The 27999-nt window shown below is 46.3% G+C and overlaps 1 protein-coding gene and 2 long non-coding RNA genes across 6 annotated transcripts in view; 2 read left to right on the top strand and 1 right to left on the bottom strand.

The window, feature by feature from the left end:
• The window catches only part of SCFD2 (sec1 family domain containing 2), a 405365-nt gene that overhangs the window by 86797 nt on the left and 290569 nt on the right, over positions 1-27999 (bottom strand). The gene's annotated exons all lie outside the window — the stretch shown is intronic.
• On the top strand, positions 53-8738 carry LOC109499174. Of its 3 annotated transcripts, XR_006597102.1 has the most exons (5): positions 53-179; positions 540-792; positions 4110-4268; positions 7855-8141; positions 8676-8738. It is a non-coding gene; the product is annotated as an uncharacterized LOC109499174 (long non-coding RNA). The 3 variants fall into 3 exon arrangements; XR_006597101.1 differs by lacking the exon at positions 8676-8738 and having other exon boundaries at positions 7855-8660; XR_006597100.1 differs by lacking the exons at positions 7855-8141; positions 8676-8738 and adding an exon at positions 5877-7716.
• Positions 8761-18875, top strand: LOC109499176. The gene is made up of 2 exons (XR_002156363.2): positions 8761-12289; positions 18344-18875. It is a non-coding gene; the product is annotated as an uncharacterized LOC109499176 (long non-coding RNA).

Genomic DNA, 27999 nt, shown 5'->3' with positions numbered 1-27999 from the left:
TGTGGCCTCAGGGCAAACAGGTGATCAGGCGTGCGTGTGTGTGTGTGTGTGTGTGTGTGTGTGTGTGTGTGTTCAGCATTTGCGCAGCTGGCTGGCATGGAAGGTAGACACTGTTACAAATTCTTTACCACAAAAGAGGAACGCTGCACAGAGGTGGTCAAGAACCCAGATACAGGAAAGTGAGTAAGACGGGACCTCTGCTTTATACTTCTCTTGCTACTAAACATAACTGGAAAGCGGGAGGGAGGAAGCTGCTGGTGTGGGGATTGGTAGCAGGCTGTGTGTGTATGTGTATATGTGTGCATGTGTGTGCACATGTACAAAGGACCTCATATAGGAGCAGCCAAATGTTACTGGGGGATAGTGCCATAGAATACATTCAAATACATATTCTAAAATCATATATAAATTCATTGCTTCCGGCCAAAATATTTAACAATAGAAACACAGTTTAGCAAAAAATAGTTCATGGTAGAATATAACACAGTTATGGAATTCATAAGGGCTGTTCTCTAACATTTCATTTCTTGCCCTTCTAGGCACCCAGCACATGTACAACCCCATCGTCCCCAAAGCTGCCTTGGCTATAGGACTTCTTTGGCTGGTGGGAAGTTGCTGAGGGAACGGGGGAACGGGCTACTTCCATACAGAGTTGTAACAGCCTGTCTGTGATCTGCTGTCCCCCCTTACCTGCCTCAGTGATGGTGGGAGTGTGTGTCTCGATCCTGTGGGCGGGTGCCTGAGCGACTATGAGAAGCAGAGCCCTCTGCTGACCTGAACTAGAGATGCACAGTGAGTAAGATGTGACAGTCGTGTTTAGCCCCTGAGCTGTGGGAGTTATTCTACTAACACGCGCTGCAAGGACACTAAGGAAACACATTAATAATCTGAGCTTGGAAGGGAAGACAACAGGCAAAAATGAAAAGCAGTGTTCGTTTTTCTTTTCCACTTACAAAGAGGATAGAAAGCTCAAGGAACATGAACGAAACAATGGATTGTTTCTAAGATTCTATTCTCATACAAACTTGAATTTATAGCAGAAGACTTTATGCAGGAAAGCACTGGGAATACATGCAGCTATTCTGCCGAAGGGTGCTATTGTATTTAAATTAAGTAACCCTTACCTAGCAGCTTCCATAAACACAATTTGTTAGGGAAAGACATTTCCCTTGTCTTCCGGAGTCAGGTAAAGAATGATTTCGTCCTTTTTTTTTTTTTTTTAATATAATTTATTGTCAAGTTGGCTAACATGCAGCGTGTAAAGTGTGCTCTTGGTTCTGGGGGTAGATTCCCGTGGTTCATCACTTATATACAACACCCAGTGTTCATCCCAACAAGTGCCCTCCTCAATGCCCATCACCCATTTTCCCCTCTCCTCCGCCCTAATTTCATCCTTTTAAGTCACAGGAAATTGTTGCTTCTGTCCCCACAGCCTTCTCTTGAATCAGAAGTATTATCTCCAAACTCAGATCTCTCTCCCAGGGCTTAACCTCCTCCTGAAATATGGAAAAGTCTGGTGGACAGGAAGGGGATTGCCACAAACTAGAAATATAAAGCATGCTGAACTGGGCAGGAAGCAGGTTCAGTGACCTTGGAATGCCAACATGCCCCTGGCACTGAAGGAGCTCACATTCTTAGGGACCCAAACACCTAAGACATGTGACAATCTGCCATTGACCAAAGCATGGATCGGAATGCCACACAGCAGCGGCGGATATGGGAGCTCCACTCAACAGTGAGTGAGCCCAGCCAACCACTCTGTACCCACAGCTCATCCCAGCTTTATTATTGGTTCATGTTGAGAGAGATTATAGACTTGAGATTTCAGCATTGACTCTGGGGACAGGCAGCCTGAATCTGTATCCTTGTTCCACTACTTACTAGCTGGAAATCGGGGTGAGTTATGCAATCTCTCTGTGCTTTAGTTTTCTCCTCTGAAACATCTCACAAGTTGTTGGAGGATTGAGAGTTACATACGTAAAGCTCTCAGCATGGAGCCCCTCACACACCGTGAGGGGAGCGCTGGGTCAGTTTTCATTACCCTACTGCTGTTATTACTCTGCCTGCAGTCCCTGTAACCCCTGTGAGGTGGCGACGCTTTGCTTGGAACAAAACTGCCCCCCAGGAGTGCACTCCTTGTACTGGAAGTGTAGAGAAGCAGGAGTTGTATACATCTGACAATTCTTAGAAGAAATTCAAATATTTCTGTCTAATATTTATAGCATCATTAAGGTTTTGAAGAGGCCACTTCACATTTGACTGCACTTTATGGGAGAAATTATGTGCTATTACGGCATCGTTTATGAACCTGAACACGGGCTAAGGGCTTAGGGACTGGTTTGTAAGAATATTAAGGGTCTGCCATATTCCACCCTAAGGTGGAGAGGCAGTCACACCTCCTTGCCTTTTACAAGGCTGAGGAGGTGGGAACTTTGTGGGAAGAGTGACAATCCAGGATCATTAGAGGATAACCACAGCAGCAGAGGGTGCCTTTGGGTCTCCAGAGCTCAAGGGGCCAGACCATAGGACGGAAGAAAGATGCAGGCATCTGGCAAGGAAGGACTAAAAGAGAGGGCATCAGGTGTCCTTCTAGATTATTCCACCCAGTTAAAGATAGATCTGAAGCAGACAGTTCAGGAGTAAAGACTGTATAACTGGCTAGTTTCTCTGGTAGCTACTGGGAGGCTGAACATATAACAAAGAGGAATTTGCTAGGGTGGAATTAGACTGACAAGACCTTGTTCATTATCCGGGCTTGTGAATGAGGCACACTGAGGCCAGGGCTATCCCTTCAGTGAATTCTGACAGCCCAAGAAGGAGAACCAGACTGCCTACCACGGAGGGGAAGAGCCCCTGCAAGGGGCTTTGGTGTGTGGTTGGTCAGAACCCTGGAGTCACGTCTGAGATGGAAAGGGGTTTGATTTCAAAGCCAGATTCAGGTGATTTCTTGTTTCTTGTTTATTTTGGGTCTGTGCCCAGTAGAGTTGAGTTCCACAGAACAGAGCCCTACACAAAACAGTTGTTTTTACTCACTGCTGTGAGTCCAGTTCTCAGATCAGTGCTTGGCACATGGAAAGCGCTCAGTAGTGACCAGAAGAGAGGAAATGCAGGGGTGAAAGCAGGACTGGGGGGAGGGCGCCAGGGTAGAGCAAACGGTCATCGTAACGGAGGAGGAGCTCAACCACAAGGCTCAAGGCCAACAGCCCAACGTGGAAGTTTGCTCCAGAAGCTATAAACGATCAGGCTGAGGCAGTAATGGGAAGTCCCTCTGGAGCAAGGGAGTCATGGGCCACTGGGCTCCCTGGCCTTTGTTCCGACTCTCAGGCCTCTAGGCATTTCCAACAGACCTTCTATTCAGTGTCTGGGAGTAAGGCTCCGGTTACGTCCATTTGAGCCCTACGTCCAAGTGAGCCCTGGAAGGAATATATCTTCCATGGTGGTTGTAAGGATTAAACACAGTAACAGCTATAATGTTCATAGCATAACACTTATATATGATCAGGGCTCAACAAATGGTAGCCACTGTTCTTATTTTTTTTTAACTTTTTAAAAAATGTTTTTATTTATTTTTGAGACAGAGAGAGACAGAGCATGAGCAGGGGAGGGGCAGAGAGAGAGGGAGACACAGAATCTGAAGCAGGCTCCAGGCTCTGAGCTGTCAGCACAGAGCCTGATGCGGGGCTCGAACCCATGGACTGCGAGATCATGACCTGAGCCGAAGTCGGACGCGCAACCGACTGAGCCACCCAGGCACCCCATTAATTATTATTAAGGTATCAAATTGTACACATGGTTTATTTCTTTAAAGTTTGTTTTTAGATTTTTGACCCAAATTATTGGATGTTTGACCCAAATTATTGGATTATATTTTGGTTTAAAACAAAGAAAAGGAACAGGGTGCCTGGGTGGCTCAGTCAGTTAAGCAGCAGACTTCGGCTTGGATCATGATCTCAAGGTTTGTGAGTTCGAGCCCCACGATGGGCCCTGTGCTGACAGCTTGGAGCCTGGAGCCTGTTTCCGATTCTGTGTCTCTCTCTCTGTCTCCCTTCTGCCTCTCTCTCTCCCCAAAATAAAATAAACATTAAATTTTTTTTTTTTTTTAACTTAAGGAAGGAACGGTGGCTAAAGGATAAACAGCGTGACATCAATCTCAGCTCAAACGTGTGCTCTGCGGAGGGGACCCTGGACGATCAAGGTGTCAACAGCGCTCTCGGCCTGGGCCCCCAGGAGGGAAGCTACACATACAATGTGGCACGCATACCTGATAGGTATGGCACCCGGGGAAAGCGGGAGCAAAAATGAAATCCCCTCCAAAAATGTATTTCATGTGAGCTATTAAACGAACTCTGTTTTTCTTCGAAAGTGGTTAACAGGAAGGTAAACTAGAAAAGACATTTGGGGACCCAACAGGGGCAAAGGAAATCTCCCTGCAGCCCTGCGCCCGCCTGCTCCGGGAGACGGAGCCTTCCCCGGGGCCTGCGGGTGTGAGTTCTAGAGCCGCTGACCCGGCCAAGGCAGCGACACAAGCTGGGCTCTTTGCCGTCTCTCTCATTTTCCGGATGTGCTGAGGTTGTCTTTACAGAAGGACACACGTACAGATTTTTCTTCTTCTGTGTCATTAAAGCGCCACACTCACGCACGCTGTGTTGATGTACATTTGAACAGACATGAGCAAAGTGAAGAACTTGCTCCCAGCTACTAGGGGACTTCAGCTGTAGGTACCTCATTTCACCGAAAAGGTGCCTCAGGGGATTGCAATCATTAATGCAGAGATAGTCTCGCCGGACAAGACTGCTAGAACGGCAAATCACGACAGGATTCTGACACCGGCCCTGGCACTGTGCCTCCCTGGGGTAGGTTACTGAGAACACACTCGATCCCCGTTCTTTATACTCCTGAGAGGAACTCACACGTCACGGGAAGAAATCGCTAGTCCAAAATTGTGTTTGTTTTGCCTTTGCAAACAAGTAGGAGAGGCATCTTCAGAAACAGACCCTAATCGGAGTCAATTCCCACAGCCCACGTCTTCCCTCCACACACCCGCTGGGGCCAGAAACCTGGTGGTTCCTTAGAGTCCCTACCTGCTCGGGCACTAGTCTCTGCACCCCTCCTGCCACCCTCTTTTCTTTGCTCCCCCCAGTTCGAGTTTTCATCATCTCCGGATTACTTCCTGTCTTGTTCTCAGAGCTGTCGCACGGCCCACATCCGAGGGGCACATTTATACTGACCTCAGAGTGCACGGTGTCCCTTGGAGCTGGCAATAAGGCGGCTCGCCCCCCTGAGACACCTTTCAACACGCAAATCTGGTCAGCTTGTTCCGTTTCTCACAATCTTAGAAATGGATCCCGATGACGCCGTTGAACACGAGAATGGCAGCAGGTACACCCACGTGCTAGGCATGGTGCCAACGAAATCTTGCGCATTTCTCAACTTGGCTAGTTCTCACAACAACTCAGTCGTCCCCGTTCTACAGATGAGGAAGTGAAGTTCAGAGGTGTTGAGTGACTTGCCCCGGGTCACGCAGTTTTAAGTCTCCTTTTCTCTACGAGGTGGTGCACAGCAGGGCAGAAGAGAGCTTGGCTACAGGGCATGGCGTGAGTTATTTCGTGGAAAGTGGCATTTCGTGAGGTCTGAGTACGTGATCTAGTGTGGCTATTATCATGGGTACGTCCCGATGCCGTTAGGCTGTATGGAAAGCAGGCGGCTCGCACCAGCCTCTTCACAGCATGGTGCCTGCCTGCCTCTCTTTCCAGCTCTGTCTCTGGCCACAGACCCTCTTGAGCCCTGGCTGTTGGCCCGAAGGACACTGCTGAGGCAGCCCTATTTGTCCGCCTACCTGACTCCCTTTTCTGGAATGCTTTTTTCTTCTTTAACAGGTAAACACTATTCGTCGATCGCATTTTGCCTGATCCCTCCACACTGAGACAAGCACTTGGTTGCCCCAGAGCCTACGGCCTGTCCTCTATTATTTCACCCGATCTCTGACACGATCTGTTTCTGTCTGAGTCTGCCTGCTGCGGCGTGTAGCCCGGGATCTACTCACCACAACCTGGAACCTGACCCGGCATCTAGTAGAAATTCAAGCACGCTTGCAGAACTGGACTGGATTGGGGTGGGGTTGGCTCAGTTTATAAACAGACATGTGTCAAGAATTCATCTTTCCTTTCTGTGGTGCACTGACTTAGGAGCATCTTATTATTAATTATCTCCTACAGGCAATGGAAGAAAGGACATTTGGCCCGGAACCCCAGTTTGGGTGCCCGACAATAGGAAATTGGAAATACTGTCCTGCTGATGACAACAGCCTAAACCTTGAAAATGCACTTTTAATAAAGGGTGGCTAGAATGCCAATTTAGCACATAACTGGTGCGTTCAGACAGAACCTAGTAAGAGGAAAGGAAATTTACTTTCTAAGGATTAAGTCTCCTACCCTGCTGTAATTTAGGCTTTAAGGCTCCTCACATGGTATAAACATCCCTCTATTAATTGGAAACATTGCTGGTTAACATAGACATCTCAATTTCAAAGTGTTTTATATTCTGTACTACACTTGGAAAATATTTTCCAATGGGCATGTGGCGAACCTCTCATATGACTTCAGGATCAGTGCTGGGTAGAATTTATTAAAAGATAAATGCAAGTGAACTTCTGTCTTTTCAAAGGGAACAGGAAGGTCACTGCTGGAAAAAGACCAAGCTCCCTCTTTTATGGAGGAGAAAACCAAGGCCCAGAAGGTTAGGTGACTTCCCGAAATCACACAGCCTTCAGGTGGAGGCAGCATCATGTGGGAAGGTCCCGAGTCAGAGAAACTGGAGTGGGTGTGGGGTGAGGCAGAATGGATGGCCAGGGACTGGGGGGCCATCTGAAGGGGTTTGGATTGCATTTCACACTCAATGGGCAGCAGTTGAAGGGTTTCATGCAGGGAAATGCTGGCATCTGACCCGTGTTTTCTAATATAAAGACCAAACTTCTGCTGGAAGGATAAAGACCAGCTGGAGGCTTTTACTGTGATGCAGCTGTGAGATGATAGGGACCCAGGTGAAGGTATGACAGTGGACTTGGAAAGAAGAGAATGAGGATGAAATATATTTTAGAATCGGGGATGAAATATACTTTGGAATCAGAATCAAGAGGACTTGTGGGCGGTAAGGAAGGAGGGATCAAGGGTGACTGTTATGTTTGTGGCTTGGGTGGAGGGGGTTCTCTATATGAGATGGGCAGGTATACGAACAGGGAACCAAGAATTCAGTTTTGAACATGTAGTAAAGTCAGGCTTGAAATGGAAACAGTGTAATAGATGTGAAATGCACAGTGTTGGCACAGAGTAAGCGTGGTGGCCTTGATAGTGTTGTTTTTATCACTGGCATTTTCAGTACCACGCCAATGGGGTTACTAAGGCCGAGGAGAAAAGAGATTTATATTGTAAACTCTGGTGTAGTTCGTACACAGGCTAGTTGACTGTGTAGTGAGTGACACACACACTTATTGGTAAATCGATGTGAGTGTCGTGAATGTTCGGTATAAATTGGCACTCGTAGAAACGACATTGATTTTGGTGACTCTCCTATAGGACAAGTCTGAGACCCGCTTTGGGTTAGAGCTGTTAATGGTGATCTGAAGCTTGTACAGAATTTGTTGCTGAGTTTTTCCACTCCTCCAAAGTAAAGAGCTTCAACTTAAAATAAACATCAGTACAACTACTGGTATTCACGTTTGATATTGCTTATTGTTTGGATGTTCTTTATCCATTCTCTAAAAACGGATACGTTTGCAACATGGTTCAAAAATGTCTTTCGCTGTCAGGAGAAACTTGACATCATTTTAAGAGAAGACGTCTTTATTTTGTTTTCCAGGATCTTGATTTTTGGCCAGGTCTGTGCTCCGACACTCCTCTACTGCTCCCTACTGGTCAACATTATTCAGCAGCTGGCTAACTGCACACATAGCAATCCACTGGGGCACAAGTAGCAACCTTTACTCTCTGCGCTTCATCCCAATTTATTTTAGAGAGATTTATATGACAGAAATAGTCAAAATAATGATCCATGTGGGGCAACGAATGTTTTTTAGACAATCCGTTTTCAAGGATTTCCATTGGGCACTATTTATCATCGTTACTCCCTCTTCTCTCTTAAAGAAGGTATTTTTATTGACTTACAGTGTGAACTACTTGATTCCTTGCTTTATTATAAAGGCTTTCGAGAATGTTACGGTTCAACCTACACAAGGTATTGTTTTAATGCCTTTAACATAAGTCCTGGATGCTTGCCAGATAAAAGTCTACGAAAGTTCACAAGTGAAGGGGAAAAAAGGGAATGACAACTCTGCCTAACCAGTTAAGGGCACCAGATCCCATAAAATTAAATTAAAATGTTCAATATATGCACTTGTCATTTTCAATGCCTATAAAATTGGCTTCAGAGGTAGATACAACTAAGATCACAGTACTGCAGAGATTTGCAAAAAGTAATACTTATGACTCTTCTTCTGTGTGAAATATCTCAAATGGAGAAAAGCCCTATTTTAAAGCAGCCAAAATAATTTTACAACAATAGTTGTGTGCATGTGTGCACAAAGGTTTAAAAGAGATGTATTTAGTTTAGGAGACTTACCTCACGTACCAAGATCTATATTAAATAACCTACATTTTCTTTTTTCTTTTTTTTTTTTTTAGGTTTATTGATTTTTGACAGAGACAGAGTGCGAGCATGAGCTGGGGAGGGGCAGAGAGTGAGGGAGACACAGAATCCGAAGCAGGCTCCAGGCTCCAAGCTGTCAGCACAGAACCTGATGCAGGGCTCGAACTCACGATCTGTGAGATCATGACCTGGACCGAAGTCGGACGCTTAACCGACCGAGCCACCCAGGCGCCCCAAATGACCTACATTTTCTAAACAACTGCTATTTTTCTTTCTTGTCAGAATAAAGTGGCTTGTAAAGGGTCTGTTCTCAGTTCCAGAAACTGAGGGCTCCTTTCGATAATTCGTCAGTTGTAATTTATAAACTAACTTGCTTAAGACCTTGAAACCCATCTATATCATGAAAAAGGTGACCTCCGCTGGGAAAATTCAAGACGAATTGGAGTCACAAACCCTCTCCTGTTCTCTGGTTTGGTTCCATCACTTGGAACATGGAAAAAGCAATATTCAGATTTGCTTCAAGAGGGAACCCACTAGCCTAGCCTGCTACTAAATAGACACTCATTAAAATTGATACTCCATCTGATCTCACTTATCCTGGAGAATTTAGGCTGTTTCGTTGGACATCTGCTTTCCTAAGATAAAGTCTCTCTCCAAATATGGACTCCACCTAGCGTTGTGACTGCATAAATAGGGTTATTAGCTCACCCTTTCTTTGCAAAGCATCTGAAGTGCCTCGCGTGCGTGAAGAAGGGGAGCCAGGGACCTTCTCAAAGCATGTCTTAGGCCCACTCATTGTTGCCTCTGCCAGGTCCCCAAACAGGAAGCCAGTGAAATACACCGTAAATACGACCCCGGTTGGTGAGTTACTTCAAAGGCGTTTTTTTGTTTTTTTGTTTTTTGTTTTTTTTTTTTTTTTGTAAAACTGAGCGGCACAGGCTATGTGGAATATACCGTATTCATACTGAAATGAAATGAGGAAACGTGCATAAAATTAAAATCACGACATGGCCAGTTGAGGAATTTGAGTGTTGGCTTGCTGCTAAGAGCACATTTTTGTGCTACTTTAGAAAATGATGACCTCAACACTGCCACAAAGCCACTATTGTCAAGGGTGCGCTGCGAACACTGCTAGGAGGATCCAACCTGCTTTCGATTCTTTATCAGGGAAACAAAAGAGCCACAAGGTGATTGTCACTGGAATCCGATGCTTTCCGATGGGATCAGACTCATAAAAGAGCTTACAGAGGTTTAAGTTGCTCTGAAATCAAGGTCCTTTGGGGGCACGGATGAACTCAAAGTTACCATCATGCGATAGAATGAATAGGAAGTGGCTTATAAACTGTAAATGCTAAATAGGTCTAAATAGTTCTTGTTGTTCAATCGTCAGTGACAAACTCTTAGGTCAGCAGAGGCTTAAAATTATCTAGCATTTGATACAGAGAGTGAGAGAAGCACAGAGAACCATATGCAATGTGTAACCTCAGGTTCCACGTACTGAATTTTTTTTACATTTATTTATTTTTTGAGAGACATAGAGAGACAGAGCACAAGTTGGGGAGGGGCAGAGAGAGGAGGAGACACAGAATCCAAAGCAGGCTCCAGGCTCCGAGCCATCAGTCCAGAGCCCGATGCAGGGCTCGAACTCACAAACTGTGAGATCGTGACCCGAGCCGAAGTCGGACGCTCAACCTACTGAGCCACCCAGGCGCCCCTCAAGTACTGAATTTTGAGTCCTCTTGTCCTCATGCACTGTCTTGGGCTTTCCAAAATCACTGTAATGAAATGCAGCTGGGTTTTGTACTCCTCCCAAAAATGCAGAAGATGGGAAAAGGGATTTTGCTTATTTGCCTACATCATTTATAAGCTAACGTGTGAAATGAACTATCAAACCTTCTGAAACTTATTAAGGTGAATTCTGTCGCCAGAAACACATTTTATAGCTTTTTAAAAAAGCCATGGGGAATTTTCAGCAGGACATGAGTATTTAAAAACACAACTCATTCCGTTAATTGGGAGCCATACAGCTAAGCCTCAGACAATTTAAGTTTTAAAATTTCTCTTGGGGCTTTAAGGGTATCGATTATAAAATGCTTATTCAATGTTGTTCGGCTGTGTGACTGCTCCCTGGCATTAGGGGTGATTCTTGCTCTTCTCCAATGCAGCTCTGAGGCTGGACGTAATACCCAGCATGTGTTTGTGAAAATATAGGAACGTATTCAGCATCTTTCCGAGCACAGTTTTAGGACCTTTCTCCTACAGCAAAGTTGTTTTAGTTATTTACAATAAATATTGATTTCATTTGGCACGATGCTTAGCTCCATATTTTATTAATTAGCTTTATGTTTCATCCTAAATACTAAAATAGAAGTCTTTCAAGTAACCGAGGATCCCAAATGCATTTATAAGGAAATGCTAATATGGTCTTTGTGACTTTGGGAATTTGGGTGTTGATAAATTTGAGGGTGTTTTGGAGTGGTGTCTAATGCCTTATACAAAACCGTGGCAGTTTTCTTCTATTAAGAAATCACATCCCCCAAGGTGTCTGAAAAACTTCCTTCAGAAGATTTCAAAATGCCAGATGTAAATATTTTTGCACTAAAACAATAATTCAGGGGGCGCCTGGGTGGCTCAGTCAGTTAAGCATCTGACTTGATTTCGGCTTAGGTCATGATCTCATAGTCATGAGATCGAGGTCCACATCAGACTCGACACTCTGTGTGAAGCCTGCTGGGGATTCTCTCTCTCCTCCTCTCTCTCTCTGCCTCTCCCCTGCTTGCTGCCTCTCTCTCCCTCTCAAAATAAATAAATAAAATTTTTTTAAATTAAAAACATAAAACAATAATTCAGGAACACAAACATCAAATGACTTTTTTTTTTTTTTAGAAGACTTTATGATTTTAGAAGACCCACATATCTGATCGAAATTCTATGTCAGAGTCAGCAGAGTTAATGTTGAGTTAGGTTGAAAAACTTTCTCGGAGCTTTTGGGTGGTTAGTTGGTTAAGCATCTGACTTCAGCTCAGATCATGATCTCACGGTTCGTGAGTTCGAGCCCCGCGTCAGGCTCTGCGCTGACAGCTCAGAGCCTGGAGCCTGCTTTGGATTCGGTGTCTCCCTCTTTCTCTGCCCCTTCCCTGCTCACGCTCTGTCTCTCACTCTCTCAAAAATAAATAAAAAGCATTAAAAAAAATTCTCTCCGAATATTCAACAGATGATACCCTGCAAATCCAGAGTGTTCACCCGTTCTAGAACAAAGCCCTAAACACATCTGGGAATTTCCAGTCAGACCAGAAGAACACCAGAGGGAGCGGGCTCTGGCTGGGAGTTTTAAAAATGCTGAAGCGACTGCCAAGAAATAATCTCTCCTTAGACACTGAGTGGGCAGAAGTGGTGTATGACTCCTCTGGATGCCCTGCTTTAGCTCTTGTCCCTGCCTGACATCAGGGGAGGGGCATGGGCAAGATGGCTGCCTCCCGTGGATTTGGCAGGAGTCTGGGACTGGAGGCTGAACCTAACCTCTTCCCTCCAGAGCTGACCCGCTTTGCATCCTGGAGGAGAGGTCACTTTTCCCGTCCTTCTCCTTTCCCTGGGCAATTTAGAGGGGAGAAACTGTAAAGTTTTCTGGAAGTTGCTGATCACATGTAAGGTTCGTAAACTTCTCATACCTTCCACTTTGTGTACCGAGGGGAGGACCAATGATTAGGATCTAATTGCGCCATTTGGTGGCTAATAACTTGACGGCTCCATTTCAAGCACGAGTCTGAGTCTGTGGTAAGAGTTAGTGAGTATTCTCTCAGCTCTGTTGGGCACCGGGTACTGCAGGGAACGTAAGAGTGAGCAAGTCGATGCCGCTCACCTCCAGAAGCTTAGGGTCTGGTTGTGGGGTTATACAGGCACCTGATCTAAGTTTCACAATTTCTCAACGACAAGGTGAAATTCAGTAGTAGTGGTGAGAGGTTAAGAAAAGTCTGAACCAAGTGAAATTGCCAACATTTGAACATTTTAAAAATGTATAGAATTGCAATTTCGTATTACTTGGCCTAGTACTTGGTGAGAATTTAGAGCTTGAGACATAATGCTTTGTGACTTAGTTGCAAACTCACAACAGTTTGAAATGATTTTAAAATGAACAGTTGTTATCACTCCATTTCTCCCTTCACTGTATTATGACTTATTTTTCTAAAATACAGATGAATGAACTCATTTTCAATGGCCCTCTCTTTCTTCACAAGTGTTTTCCTCTTCAAAACAACACTCTTCTATGGGGTGCCTAGGTGGCTCAGTCGTTTGAGCGACCGACTTTGGCTCAGGTCATGATCTCACAGTTTGTGAGTTCGAGCCCCGCATCGGGCTCTGTGCTGACGGCTGGGAGCCCGGAGCCTGTTTCGGATTCTGTGTTTCTCTCTCTCTCTGTCCCTCCCCTTCTTGCGTTCTGTCTCTCTCTCTCAAACATAAATTTAACATTTAAACATTTATAAAAAAAAATAAATAAATAAAAAAATAAAGAGAGCTCATGGAGAAGCGAGCCATCCCATCTGAGAAGGGGAACCTATCACATCGGGGACTGGCAATCTGCCAAGTGTCATCAGAGCCTCCTATAAATTGTAATAAGTGATAAGTTCTGCACTGAAGTGACTCCAAGCAGTAGTATTTCTGCTCGGATTTACTTACCTCCATCTTTTCATTTACTTGAATGATCCCTCATGGTTCTTAAACTGCCAACTGAGAAGGTGATGGCACGCAACTACCTGTTTTTACCAAAATGAAAAATAAACACCACGGTGCAATCCCTGCTCATCAAACTGACCGACTGGAGTAGCTAGGACAGAAGAAACTGCAGACGGGAGTCACCGGTGTTATGGGTGTCTCCGCAGACCCCACCATCGTGCGTATAAGAGAACAAGCAGGTTGAGACATCTGCCACGAGCAGACAGTGTCACTCTGGCTCACACAGTGTCAGGAAGGTAAGGGACTTTCCTCCCCCTCGCTCCTCTCCTGTCGCTCTGAACTCAAACCTTGCAAAGGGTGGAAAGTGCAGTTTATCTAAGTTCTGGGAGGAGGAAGGGGAGGGGGAGGAGGAGGAGGAGGAGGAGGAGGAGGAGGAGAAGGAGGAGGAGGAGGAGGAGGAGGAGAAGGAGGAGAAGGAGAAGGAGGAGGAGGAGGAGGAGGAGGAGGACAAGGAGGAGGAGGACAAGGAGGAGGAGGAGGAGGAGGAGGAGGAGGAGAAGGAGAAGGAGAAGGAGGAGGAGGAGGAGAAGGAGGAGGAGGAGAAGGAGGAGGAGGAGAAGGAGGAGGAGGAGGAGGAGGAGGAGGAGGAAGAGGAGGAGGAGGAGAAGGTGGAGGAGGAGGAGGAGGACAAGGAGGAGGAGGACAAGGAGGAGGAGGAGAAGGAGGAGGAGGAGGAGGAGAAGGTGGAGGAGGAGGAGGAGGAGGAGGAGGAGGAGGAGGAGGAGGAGGACAAGGAGGAGGAGGACAAGGAGGAGGAGGAGAAGGAGGAGGAGGAGGAGGAGAAGGTGGAGGAGGAGGAGGAGGAGGAGGAGGAGGAGGAGGAGGAGGACAAGGAGGAGGAGGAGAAGGTGGAGGAGGAGGAGGAGGAGGAGGAGGAGGAGGAGGAGGAGGAGGAGAAACCTCCCAGGAGGGAAGAGAGAGAGCCAGTCACACGTCCCTTCTTCAGCTGCAGCAGATAGACGCTGGGAGAGAGAGAATTGCCTTACTGTTCATTCAAGCTTGAAGGTGCGCCCTATTACATGGGGTTGGACATACCAATTACTAAGTTCCGACTGTATTTCGCTTCTTTTTCAAAAAAGATTTTTAATGTTTATTTATTTTTGAGACAGAGAGAGACGGAGCATGAACAGGGGAGGGGCAGAGAGAGAGGGAGACACAGAATCGGAAGCAGGCTCCAGGCTCTGAGCTGGCAGCACAGAGCCCGACACAGGACTCGAACCCACCAACCGCAAGGTCATGACCTGAGCTGAAGTGGGTCCTTAACCAACTGAGCCACCCAGGAGCCCGAAGACTGTATTTCTCAAGGGTGACCAGAAAAGTTATGAGCTCGCCCAAATATTCACCCAGGGATAGGGGAAGAACCAAACCCCTATTGAAGAAAGTAACACTGAGACACAAAATGGGTTGCTTTTTCATTGGACTTGATGAGCCACGTTTATCCAACATGCTAGTTCCAAACATAATATAGAAGGCCTGTGTGTCCTGGGACTCTAGAAAGGACTTAAGTTCAGCCGTCAAGTCCAGGAGGGGGTGGCTGCTGCTAATTCTCAGGTTTTTTAACATCAAAACCCCAGCCTTCTATCTGTGTAACGCTGTTTTTTACAGCGTGGTTCCCACTTATCTCATTACCTTCAAGTACAAATCAAAATAACTTCTGAGGGATGCCGGGCCCCCATTTTACTAGCAGCTCATGAAGTCTATGGCGGGATTTATTCCATTTCTGTACTTATTTCCATTTAGACACAGTGACCCAGAGGCAGCAGAGGAGTACATTTCCCTTCATCATATAATAAGTTGACGCCAGCATACTTTTTCGTGTGACTATTTTCTTTCTCTTCCTCAATTTAATCTTCCACCCTACTTCCCCTACCTTTTTTGCTAATGCAATGATACTTTTTCTTAGCTATAAAGATGCATATTACTATTTTCTCTTGCATGAAAATAATAGCTAAAATTTGTTGGCCATCTACTTGTTCCAAATGCTTTATATATTTTATCTCTAATAGTTATAATAACCTTGGCGGGGGGGGGGGAAGTAGCAGGACCCCCATTTTGCAGAAGGAGGAAATGGAATCTCAGAGAGGTCAAGTTAGTTGCTCCCTAGTTTATAAAGTCTGGGCATCAGGGAGCCCAGACTCTCACCTGAGCGTGTCCGATCCCTCGGTCCATTTGCTTCTGAAGGCTGGACAGAGTGAGCGATCACTGTAAGAATGGGCCAGGAAACTAGTTCTGCAAGGGACTTAGGGATTATTTGGATTGAATGATTATTAATTAAATAATTAAAAAAATTTTTTTAACGTTTTATTTATTTTTGAGACAGAGAGAGACAGAGCATGAATGGGGGAGGGGCAGAGAGAGAGGGAGACACAGAATCAGAAGCAGGCTCCAGGCTCCGAGCCATCAGCCCAGAGCCCGATGCGGGGCTCGAACTCACGGACCGCGAGATCGTGACCCAAGCTGAAGTCAGAGGCTTAACCGACTGAGCCACCCAGGCGCCCCATAAATAATTTAAAATTACTTGGGATTATTTTGGATTAAAGTAAGCCCTTTAATCTTTTTTGGTGGAATAAAAACCACACTACCTCCCTCTATTTATCTTAAAGGATTATGATATGAGATGGATATGCCATTATTGATCAAGCATTCTAAGGATAGGCGACGGAAATCTTAGTTTTAGTATCAGTAGGACTTCTGTTTTGTCTTCATCCATACTATCATTTCTTTGATGGTTTTCTTATCATCATATCATATTATGATTTCTGTACTTGAAGTGCTATAACTTAGGAGTTCAACTCTGATAAAGACACTCTAAGTTTCCCTTGTGTGTCCATTTCAAATATAATGCAAAAAACAAAAACAAAAACAAAAAGATGTGGGAGGGGATAAAACCGCCACGGAATGTTCACAGTAGTGACCTCAGAGAAGCTCAGTAACCTCTATCAGGCAAAACTTTTGCTCCTTTGTTTAAACAAAATAACCATAATCTAATGTATGTTTTCCATTTCTGCACTGAATTATATTCAGCCTGAGTTTCTTTTTCCATTTCTTTTATTCTGCCTTCTTCCCAACCTGCCTCATGCATTTTGTTTATTCAAACTTCATCCTTTCCTGTTGGTTGGCAATGATCTCTCCTTCCCTGTATGTTCCTGTCCCCTCACCTCCCAGCACCCCCTTCCTGCCCTCTCTGCTTTCATGTGTCCAGGCCAGTTGTTCACCTCCCTGTACGTTTCCCTCCTCTGACTCTCCTCCTCTGTCTTCACTGTTAACATTCTGGCATCACCTCCCTTGCCTCCCTCCTGCGCATCTTTCATGCCTCTTTCAATGATTCCTCATTATGCTGTATTTATAAATAGCCTCCAAGCAATCTATCATTTATCCCAACACTCTCAGATAATCTCTTGACACAGCTCGCAGACAGTAGTTAACTGCAGCAGGAAAATTTACCATGCTCATTTATTATCCTCTTAGAAGGAGTGCTGAAGCAGGGGTCACAACTGAAAGAAACATCTTACCTATTCAGCAGCTCCTGAAAAAGGAACTGGCAACAGTTAATAAGAGAGCTGTCTTCTAGGGGCGCCTGGGTGGCGCAGTCGGTTAAGCGTCCGACTTCAGCCAGGTCACGATCTCGCGGTCCGTGAGTTCGAGCCCCGCGTCAGGCTCTGGGCTGATGGCTCAGAGCCTGGAGCCTGTTTCCGATTCTGTGTCTCCCTCTCTCTCTGCCCCTCCCCTGTTCATGCTCTGTCTCTCTCTGTCCCAAAAAAAATAAATAAACGTTGAAAAAAAAAATTAAAAAAAAAAAAAGAGAGCTGTCTTCTTATGTCTAAGAATGACCACAAATATGTTCAAGAGACAAAGCTGCTGCTAAGATACACAAGGCACTGAATGATAGTGACCCCTGTAAGCCCAGTGTGTTGTGTTAGCCCCGTGTTACCTTCACAATCAATAACGACTTACTCTTGTGCACCTACAAGGTGCCAGCCTCGTTTTAGTGACTTAAAGTGAACTAATTCAGGGCTCTTCATGCAGTTGTGAGGTTTGTGCACTGCCTGAGGGGTCCGGCAGAGGGGTGAGCTGAGGCTGCTTGTCAAACCATAGGTAGAGACTCTCATTGTTCCATTTTTCAGATGAAGAAAATGAGGCTCAGATGAGTTAAGCAACTTGCCCAAGTGGAAGAACCATGTAAATTTGACAAACATGTAATCTACCACTTGAAGACTATTCCTTTACTAAACTGTAAGCAAACTGAGGGCAGGTGCTGTGTCTACCTTGCTTATCCTTGGAGAAGTACCCTTTTGAGAATGAATGAAAACATAGAGGGTGCAAATCATGAAGCACCCAAAGGATTGGTTTTTCCAACAAAGGAGACATACAGGGATCTAGAAGAAAAAGCCCACTGTTTTAATTCTTAAGCATTATTTCTTCCTTCACTTCCATCAGAACAGGGCTGAGGTGGTGGCAAGAGTGTGTTAGAGTCTGGGCACACACACCTGACATTGTGGGGCAGACGTGTGTGTGGGGAAGCAATGCAAGGCAGGCCCCTGGTGTGCAGAATCGGGACATCATACTGATTAGGGTAGAGAATGGGCTGGAGGAAGGAGGGAGGCTCAGTAAGGAGTATTGGGGGGTATCTTGGGAGGACCGAGTTGATATGGCCTGCTTGTTTATAGGCAATACTGGGGGTTCAGGAAGGAGGTTGACGGCTGATGTCCAGCGTGCATGGGAGATGTAAGTTAATAACAATGGCAACCGTGCATTAAATACTTCTGTGTCAGGCAGATCCTGAGTGTTATAGACTTCTCTCATTTCATCCTTACTAAACCTCTGGGGTTGGTCCTATGATCCCTCCCATTGCAAAGGAAGCAAACTGAAGCGAAGTGAGTTGTCAGGGTTTTAAGGATAGTAAAAAGCAGACTCTAGATTCAGTCCCAGATCTGCTGATTCCAAAATTCACATTCTTGCCCTTCTACCTTAGGAGGAGAGATTGCAGCTCAAGGGAAGATCCTTGGGAATCAGGGTTCAGAGGGAGAAGAGAACTAGGGAGAAGATGGAAGCCTTCCAAGCCTGCAGGGTGAGGATATTCACACCGGTTTTTGAGGAAGAGCTCAGCTTGGGCGAATAACACTGGCACGGAGACAGAACTTTGGTTGAGGTCGGGCAAAAGGACTTGATCGTGGGAGACAGATTAAGAGCCTGCTAACCACCGCCCCACATCAGAACAGAAGCAGTCTCAAGGTGACTTTGCAATGCTCCACCCAACTGCCCTGTGAAGGAAGCACCTTTAATTCTCTCTGGTTCCAGAACCTGGGGTGGTGTTGTAGCTGTGGAAATGCGCGTCTTGTGCAGGCAGGACATTTAATGCTGGCATTAAGATGTTGAGTTCAGATTGTTCTATCTGCCAATACGTGACCCAGAGCTATCTTAAATCCTTTTGGAATGAGGTAGGGTACACACTCAAAAAATGTACATGTCTGTGCAAGTGGATACATTTCTCCAAGCAGCCTTAACAAATGTGTGTGTTTTTTTCTTTAATCAGATCTTTTATTTACATATTGCAACTAAATCATCAAAAGACTTTCAGTGGCTTGCTGGGATGCACGTCTGAAAGCAGCTCGATGCTTTGGCTTTATGTATGTTTATCGGCTCTGTGTAATTTTTTACATATGCTGTCTCTCTCCTCGAAATGACCGCTTCAAGAAAACTGAAAGAACAGTGACAGTGGCGAGGGGCTGGAACATACGGGTTGTTTGGTGGAAACAAAATGCCATTTTTTTTTTTAAAGTTTATTTATTTTTGAGACAGAGAGAGACAGAGCATGAACGGGGGAGGGTCAGAGAGAGAGAGGAAGACACAGAATCCGAAGCAGGCTCCAGGCTCTGAACAGTCAGCACAGAGCCCGACGCGGGGCTCGAACCGCGAGATCATGACCTGAGCCGAAGTCGGACGCTTAACCAACCGAGCCACCCAGGCGCCCCAACAAAATTCCATTTTTAACGAAGACGGGTACCTTCCCCCCACCCCCCCACGCTTAAATTATTCATGGGCTGCTTTGTACCTGACAGAAAAAGAGCTGTACTCTCAGAAAAGGAGCTGGGGACAGAAGGAAGCATGGAAAACACGTGGGCTTGTCAAAAAAGATGAGTAGTGGCCCAACGTGGGTCTGCTGGCAATGCCACGGTGAGGGAGCTGGGGTACAGACCTGCCTGTCTGGCACCCCCGTCCGTCCCCCTGTCCCAAGGCTGGCCTGGCCCGGGACAGCTGGGTTTGGCACCCTCAGGCGGGTGACTGCCCTGAATGGTTGGGAGGGAGGCGACAAGAACCACAAGGGCCGCGGATCACAGCAGGATGTACCAGAGAGCCCAGGTGTTCTGGCCACACTGTGGGTGGGCTGTGTCCAGACTCCGAGAATGCCGACTTTTCCTTCACATTGCCTTGCTACTTTACTGCTCCGCAAAGCCCCAGCATTTTGCCATTATCTTACACTGCCTTTGGCCGCCCTGAAATGATGGAAGGGACGTGGAGAGAACAGGGGACTTGGAGCCAGAGACCTGGGTTCTACATCTGGCTCTGCTAGTACTGCCCTCGGACGAGGTGATTAAACTCTCCGGCAACAGCGTCTTTATCCGTCAAAGGTAGAGGCTGGGCCGCAAGGCCCCGTGTTCAGTGAGGAACTTAAGAGATGATGTGGCCCACGGACACAGGGGCGGGTCTGGAGAGCCGGGTAGGCACGCATCAGCCGTGGGAACCTCAGGTGGTTGGGAACCGTGCGCTGTCTCCCCTGCTCGCCCCTCCTCCACCCCAGGGTCCTCATTCACGTGCTGCTGCCCGGTTCCATCCCTGTCTGCCTGCAAGCTTCTGCAGAGCCCGGGAAGTTGACGTCTCTCTGCCCTCACTGTTGACAAATGCAAAGGCATTCCCCTCATCAATGCTAGCAAAGAGTGAGAGATGCCGCATAATATCAGGAAGCATATTTATCGCTGTCGTCGACGTTGTAAAAAACTTCACAAAGGTCCACTGTGTTAATGATCCCACCCACATCTGCTGCTGGAGAAGAAGTTAACGTACCCCCCAATGACACCTATTTATTTTTTTTCAACGTTTATTTATTTTTGGGACAGAGAGAGACAGAGCATGAACGGGGGAGGGGCAGAGAGAGAGGGAGACACAGAATCGGAAACAGGCTCCAGGCTCCGAGCCATCAGCCCAGAGCCTGACGCGGGGCTCGAACTCACGGACCGCGAGATCGTGACCTGGCTGAAGTCGGACGCTTAACCGACTGCACCACCCAGGCGCCCCCCAATGACACCTATTGTAAGAGAGGAAGCAAACTGATGCCACAGAGTGACTGACTACTGTGTTTGCTGGGTCTCCTTTCTAGATGCTGTTGGAGCAGCGCGTGATTGGCATGCTGCCTGATCTCAGTAAAATGGGGAGAGAAATAAAGTTCATCAATAATCCCAGAACCTTTCTTCTCCTTCAGCCTTTCCCAAGAAACCTTTGTGGAAAAGGGCTAAGCAGTGCCCGCGTTGAGGGACTGACCCCTCTCTTGACTCAGTCTCCAAGGAAGGGGTGAGGAGAGCGTGCCAGAGGGGAGAGGTGGGGGAGGCCCGTGTTGGACAAACTCAAAGCCTGAAGTAGAGAGGGCAGACAGAAGTGGATGACCGCGGGAGTCCCTGTGCATTCCACTGCTGACTCGTCTCCCACACGTACCGCGGGAGGTCACCCCACCCCCATGCTTGAGGGCTCAGCAGCCGGGACAGTGGATGTCCCTGTGGATGGCTGTAGAGACTTAGCTGGGGTCTCTCTCCACCCCAGATCTGGCCAAAGTGGCGCTCTGATCCTATTTAGCCACTGCTCTGTGACTGCGTGACATTAAACAGAAGACTGAGGTCTGCCTTTAGAGCCACTTTGTTCCCCAGTCTCTGGTTAAAAGACATTAAGTCTCAAATAAAAGTCGCTCCGGACTGCGGAAGGGCTTGTTCACACATTCACAGCTCTGAGTCGGACCAGGCTTATTACTTGAATTTTTAAATGCCAAAGAGACAGAGGGGCCCACAGGGTCGCGCTGGCATTCCAAGTCTCTTTGGCCATTAGGACCCGCTGTCTCCTGGAGCTGGAACAAAAAGATCCTGGAGACCTGGTGCCCGGATGATCACAGAGCAACGATAAAAGCCCCCCAGCTGGAGCCTCCTTCCCGTTTCCTGTGCGGCCCATACTGGAAACACATTGGAGCTATTTTCCCTTTTAAAGACGCTGTTTTACGTTTCGTCTTTCAAGATGTCCTTGTTTCTGCATCACAGCATCTTCGCATACCAACTCAATGTGTTTTATGTTCATCTGGAGAGAGCTCTCCTCCCTTCCCCTTCTAAGGAGTAAAAGGGGAGATGCGGGCTCAGGGGATAAAGCAGCTTCAGGAGTGCATGGGGTTTGGGGAGAACAGAATGAAACTCTGGCTAATTTGGCCCATCCCATCTCAGAAAACCAGAACCCTATGAATTATTTACGATTCTCCTGACCCCACAGAAATGCAGATTGTGGTTCTTGCCAAGGACAAATTAGGCTTGTCTGCATCTGTTACTGTTCTCAATCAAGCGACTGCCTCCTGTGAGGAAGGAGAGAGGTCAGCAGCCAGGACAAAGGATCAGTCCAAGAGAAGGGGAAGATAAGGCTGCATTCCAGAGCTTCTACTGGAAAAGCTGCTCATTGGAAGCACAATCAAATCTTTTTTCAAAATCCAGAACAAGCACCGGGTTGCATTTGTGTGTCTAAAAAAATCAGAATAGCAGTGCCATTGGGGACCTTTCAAATGTTTATCTTTTATCTTGCTTCAGGGGGTATGCATAACTTCAGGGCAAGTATTGACTAGTTTTGGCTCAGGGGACTGTGACCTTCTTTCCCCAAAGCGAGGACCTCTCTATGCTGCAGCACTGGAGACTTTTAGGGTTGTATCCCTCTGAGCCGGCTCTGCAACTTTTCCCTGTACCCTTGCCTGCACATAGCAGGTTGTTATCGTTGGCTCCAAATGAGCTTTGGAAGAGAGCTCCAGGCTCCCCTCCTCCCACTCGACCCCCAAGACAGGGGCCCCCTGGAGTGGGATCAAGGAATAAAAGAGCTTTGGGAGAACACGGTGGGCCCTGGTGGTAGGGGCATTTGGAACTTTCCACGGCAGGAATAAAAAGACAAAAAGCCTTTTGTGGTATGTTCTCTGGTCTTTCCCAGGAGCAGGTGTGGAGAGAAGCCTCCTGCTTACGTGGGGCCCACTCTGGAGCAGAACCAGGAGGAGGAGGGGGTCTGGAGGGGACCATGCATGTGAGTGCCCTGTAGCCTTCAGAGGAAGGCTGTCTGACGTCCCTGCCATCACTTTTTCAATTTTCTACGTGCTAAAATGTAGAAAAGGCCAAGCCCAGCGTTTTGGCCTGGGGAAAAGAGGCCCCTTTCTTGGGAAATAGGCCTTAAGCAGAAAGAGACTCAGAGAGATTCCTGTATGGTGTAACTGGGTCACCAGTGTAGATGGTCAGATAAGAAATTGCGGCCAAAGCCCAACTATTTCGGGAAGAGAATGCCTTTGCCTACAGAATCTCCTAAGCCTCGATCCCTGGCAGCTCTTGGATTCTGAGATCTTGGATGCTGGTAAATTCTCTTGTCAAGAGAGACACAATTAAAGGTTCAGATGATATCTTGGTCTGCTAATGAAGAACAATAGTAAATAATGTTATTTTCCCTATATTCTTCCTTATTAGACGATCTAATCCTTTCAAACACTCGGTAGAACATTGGTATAAATCCAAGGGACTTTAGAGTGGGTGAAATTCAGTTTCTTCATTTTGGAGATAAATGAGTTTAGGATCCAGAGAGATTATCTAACCAGGTCACATTGTTAGTTAGTAGTGAAACTGAGACCAATGTGCAAAGAAACCTATGGTTATTAGCAAGGGCTGGGGTCATCAACAAGCATTTGACACCGAAGAGGTAAAGTCTTCGCAATCATTCATCAGATATTTAGCCAGGGCCTCCTACGTACCAGGCACTGTGGGGCTGCAGTGCCGAGTAAGACAGACATGGCCTCTGACCTCCCAAGAGATGTTACCAAACAATGGGAAATGGCAGCAAGGCTCGCTGTATTTCCAGAAGGAATCAATTTATCTGCAGGGTGTCCCTCTGAGCACTTCACATCACAAGAAAGTTGTAGCCACTGGGCTGAGGTCACACTCAGCTATTGGAGTCTCCAAGTGGTAAGAGATTAAATCCCTCTTGTTCATTCTCAAATGTGTAGTCTCGTATTCATGAAGAAGGAAAAGGAGTATTAATTTCAGAAGAGCTAACTCGGCTTTCCTGGTGCCTACCACTCCATCTTCAGCCAAGGGAATAACCGTAGATGAGAGCCACCCTTCTCCATCATCAAGAATTCCTTTCTGGCGGGATCCCACAAAAAGAAGACAGATGCTCGGCCATCACTGACATGGACAGAGTCACAAATGTGCCATGCATTTTGACTCTGCAATAGTTGAAAATGTCCATGTTTTAAAATTCTATTTGAAATGTCTTTGAATAACAGTAGCGGTAATAATAATAAAAAGAATCATAATGATATACAATGTGATTAAAGACTGTTTGGCCTAATAAACACATTCTGGGCATCATAACCCCTTCCAACTGTCCCTGAGTCATAGGGCTGGAGAAAAGATGTCCAGAAGACAAATCCTCATCTGGGCCAAAAAGTACCTTACCCTCTTCTGTAAATCCAACCATGATTATGCTTCCTACAGTTTCCCTCTGAAATTTAATTTGAATGGAAACTTGAATTAACAATAAAGGAATAATAATCAGGAATTGATTTCTAAAGAATTGAATGACTGGGGTGCCCGGGTGGCTCAGTCAGTTGAGCACCTGACTCTCTCTCTCCCTTCCTCTCTACCTCTCCCCCATGCTTGCGCACACACTCTCTCTCAAAAATAAATAAAAATAAACTTAAACAGATTTTTTAAATGAATAATTGAATTATTATTACTTTCAAGAACATTAGATGACCGTTCCAAGTTGACAAGACTGTTGGCAAGCAAAATCCATGGGGACTGGCTAAGTTGACAAGGACTACATAGAGTTAGCATCTCAGTCACCTGTGCCCTAAGACTCTGTTTACACTGTTTTGAATCCCTTATTTCAGAGAATGAAGGAAAATTCAGTCCATTACTAGTATGAATTTCCACAGTTTCAAAATTGCCAGATTATGGATTAACTCATTTGTATTCTATTTAATAATTCTCATTAGGTTGCAGGATAGTTCCATTCTCCCTGTCAGAGGCACAACATTAATAAAAGGGCTGGGTCGGGGGAGGTAGCACCAATCTGAAGGAATTATGGGAGGTCTATTCATGAGATGGGGCCGTTATTTTTCTTTGCTTTGGTTTCTACCTTGACAAAGTATTTGTAAAAACAAATAGGACAAAGACTTATATTTCGTGTTCAACATAGCTGACTTCATACACAGATATGTCTCACGGTCACATTTTCGTCTCTGGATCCTGGAAGCAGGGGAACATCATGTTTTCATGTGGAAGAGGCCATTTTCCCCACTAACCAACCCCCCCCCCATGTACTGTAACATTTGTGCTCTGTTCCTATTCAAAGGGAAGGTGGGAAGCCTCAGGGTAAACTCTGGGTGCCTTATGGAAGCCCTTCATGAGCTTCCCCTTGGTTACACACTCAGCTTTACCACTCACTTCTCTCTAACCCACATTCAAATTGTGGCCAGCTCTGAACTTTCTCCCCTCAGAGGGTCTTTGCCATGCTATTTCCACTACCCAGAACATTCTTTTCTTTATCCTCTACATCTGGCTAACTCCTACTTACCCGCTGAGTTCAGTTCTTTTTTAAGTTTATTTTTATTTTATTTTGAGAGAGAGACAGAGAGTAAGCAGGGGAGGGGCACAGAGAGAGGGAGATAGAAAGAATCCAAAGCAGGTTCTTTGCTGTCAGTGCAGCGCCTGATCTGGGGATCAAATGCACGAACTGTGAGATCATGACCTGAGCCAAAGTCGAGTCAGACACTTAACCGACGGAGCCATCCAGGCAACCGCCCCCACCCCCACCCTGCCCTGGTCAAGTTCAGTTTTGATGTCACTTCTTCCAGGAAGCCTTCCATGGACCCCAGGTCTCATTAAGTTCTGAATATAGCTGAACCCACTGGAAAGATCTTAACCAGAGTTTGCACCAACTGTTCCCACAGACATTGTGCTCAACAAGTACACTGTTAACTAATAGTGTGCCACCTACACCACCGGGCACTGATTTTGACTCACTCTGCGGCCCCAAGAGATGCCAGGGCTGTGTGGGAAACCACGCACCTTCTCTTGAGAGGAGAACTGACGTTCTGAAGTGCATGGAAGCCAACAGAAAGTAGAAAGGGTTTTTATTTTTTAAAGGTTGGCAAACTCGGAGGCCAGGGAAATTCAAGAGCCTTCTTTTCTCTCTGCAAAGCAAGTCACGCTTTGTGTAATAATCTGGTTGAGAGTAGCTAGCTGGTTTCCATGTTTTTGTTTGTTCCCCTCATTCCAGGTGTGAGGCTAGAGTCCCCTCATCTCTCATACACGGCTCTCACCTGTGTGAAGCCTATGCTGCAGCCTTTGGCAGAAATCTTATGGTGGCCCTGGCATGTGGATAATAAAGAGGAACACTAAAGTTATACTCCAGGAGTTTGTGCCTCTACGCCTCTCACACATATTGCAAAAGAAAAATCTATTTTACAAAAGGCACCAGAAATACAAATGAGTCCTCTTGGTTTGTTTTATTGCCATCTAACCCTGGAAGAGTCTCTGTGTCACGTTCTGGTCCATTTGACCTTCGGCACTCTGCTTCTATAATTCTTGAGTCCACTAAGCTTTTCTGGAATCACCTGAAAGGCCACCTGCTGATGGTCAGCATGACTCAGTCAAGTCACCGCAGATAGTCTAGAAGGGTGTCGGAGATGAATTGCTCAATGCCCTCTCTGGTCCCTGCTGGGCTGTTCCCTCACAGCAGTCCCTGAACTTCCAGAACACTACATACCCTCCTTTGACCAGCGTGTCACAAATGGTCTGTTTACCTGTGTGTTCCACACAAGGGACTGCATTTTTCAAATCTCTGCCCTTCTCTCAGCATCAAAACCCCAGCACAGTGCTTGAGGCACAGCACAGCCTCCGTGAATGCTGGGGAGGGGGGGCCTCCGAATGCAAGTGCTTTCACGGGGTGCCCCCTGTGAACCCCGTGTGAGGACAGCACAGGGTGGGAAAGGCCAGAGGAGGTCCATACCTGCAAGGCTTATAAGTAGTCAGGTGATAAATACTCGAGTTCTACCAGGGGTCACCACAAGATTTTGCCTCCACTATTTACACAAAATTGAAAGATTTCATATACAAATAGGGATTTCCATCTTCTTCTAAGAAGTTAGATCTTGTTATCATTGGGCCCAATTCTAGCTTGGCAACAATCAGCTGGAGCCGGGCAGCAGTCACCCCTTTGAGATGGGATACAGTCCCCAACCACCCACCTTTTGTGTTCATTCTACCTGTGCGGTCCCTGAGGCATCTGAGTGTGCCCTTTTCTACTGGAGGACAGGTTAGGGGCCCAGCTGGATTGTGCACAGAGGGGCCGGGAGAACTGAAAGCCGAAACCTGAGTTCCGAAGTTCCCAGGTATGATACCGAGCATCAGAACACCTAGAATTCTGGCCTATCTTCCAGGCCAACCTGGTCCTGGCCTCCTGCATCCTTTGAGCAGCATTGGTAGAATGATGCCAGCAGAGAGAAGGAAGGGTCCCCTCAAGGGAACGGCAACTAGTTATTATAGGACTGTTTTACTAACATAGTATATTAACATAGTAACTACTCAACATAACTTTGTTGAATGATAAATATCTCCTTGCGCTAAAATAGATAAAATATGCACATTGCGTCACATTCTTGACTTTCTTACATTGGATAGATGCTTTTACATTGAGGCAATATCTCTAGTATTTAATAAAAATCACACACAGGGTAAAAGAGAAGAATTCGAGGTCCTATTCCAGAAGAGGTAATGCTTCTCTTTGGAGATGTGTGGCTGAGGCACTAAAAGCCAAAGTGGACAAATGCTAAAAAGAAAGGCCTTTTTACCAAGGCCCTGAGAATCCAATCAGGCCCTTCCTCTTATTAAAGCCTTCAGCAGCTGTATACTGCTTCCAGAATAAAGCCCTTGATTTGACATATAAGGCCTTTTGTGAGCCACACCTCGTCACACACACACACACACACACACACACACACACACACACACACACGAAAACCACACCACTACTTAGCAACTTGCACTGAGGCACACCCTAGTGCACTTAGGCACTCCCTAAATGTGCCATGTGTTCCAACACCCTGTCTGCCTGGAAAACTCAGTCACCAAGACTCCACCCCCCCGGAGAGAACATCACTGACTTCGAGGGCAGGGCTTTAGGGTGCTTTGTTGATCTCTTGTTCTGGCCTTTGAGCCCCTGTGGACAGGGCCGTGCTCTCATCTTAAACTCCACACCGCTCAGCACCCTGCTTTAGGCCCTACAGGAATGTCATACGTATTTACTGTATGAATAAACTTTGTTGTTTTTTAAAAAAAAATTTTTAAAAATATT

This window comes from Felis catus, chromosome B1 (genome assembly GCF_018350175.1).
Source record: "Felis catus isolate Fca126 chromosome B1, F.catus_Fca126_mat1.0, whole genome shotgun sequence".
In the NCBI taxonomy this organism is placed as follows: domain Eukaryota; kingdom Metazoa; phylum Chordata; class Mammalia; order Carnivora; family Felidae; genus Felis; species Felis catus.
The sequence above is the reverse complement of the archived record's forward strand: the minus strand, read 5'-3'. Positions and strand labels throughout refer to the sequence as shown.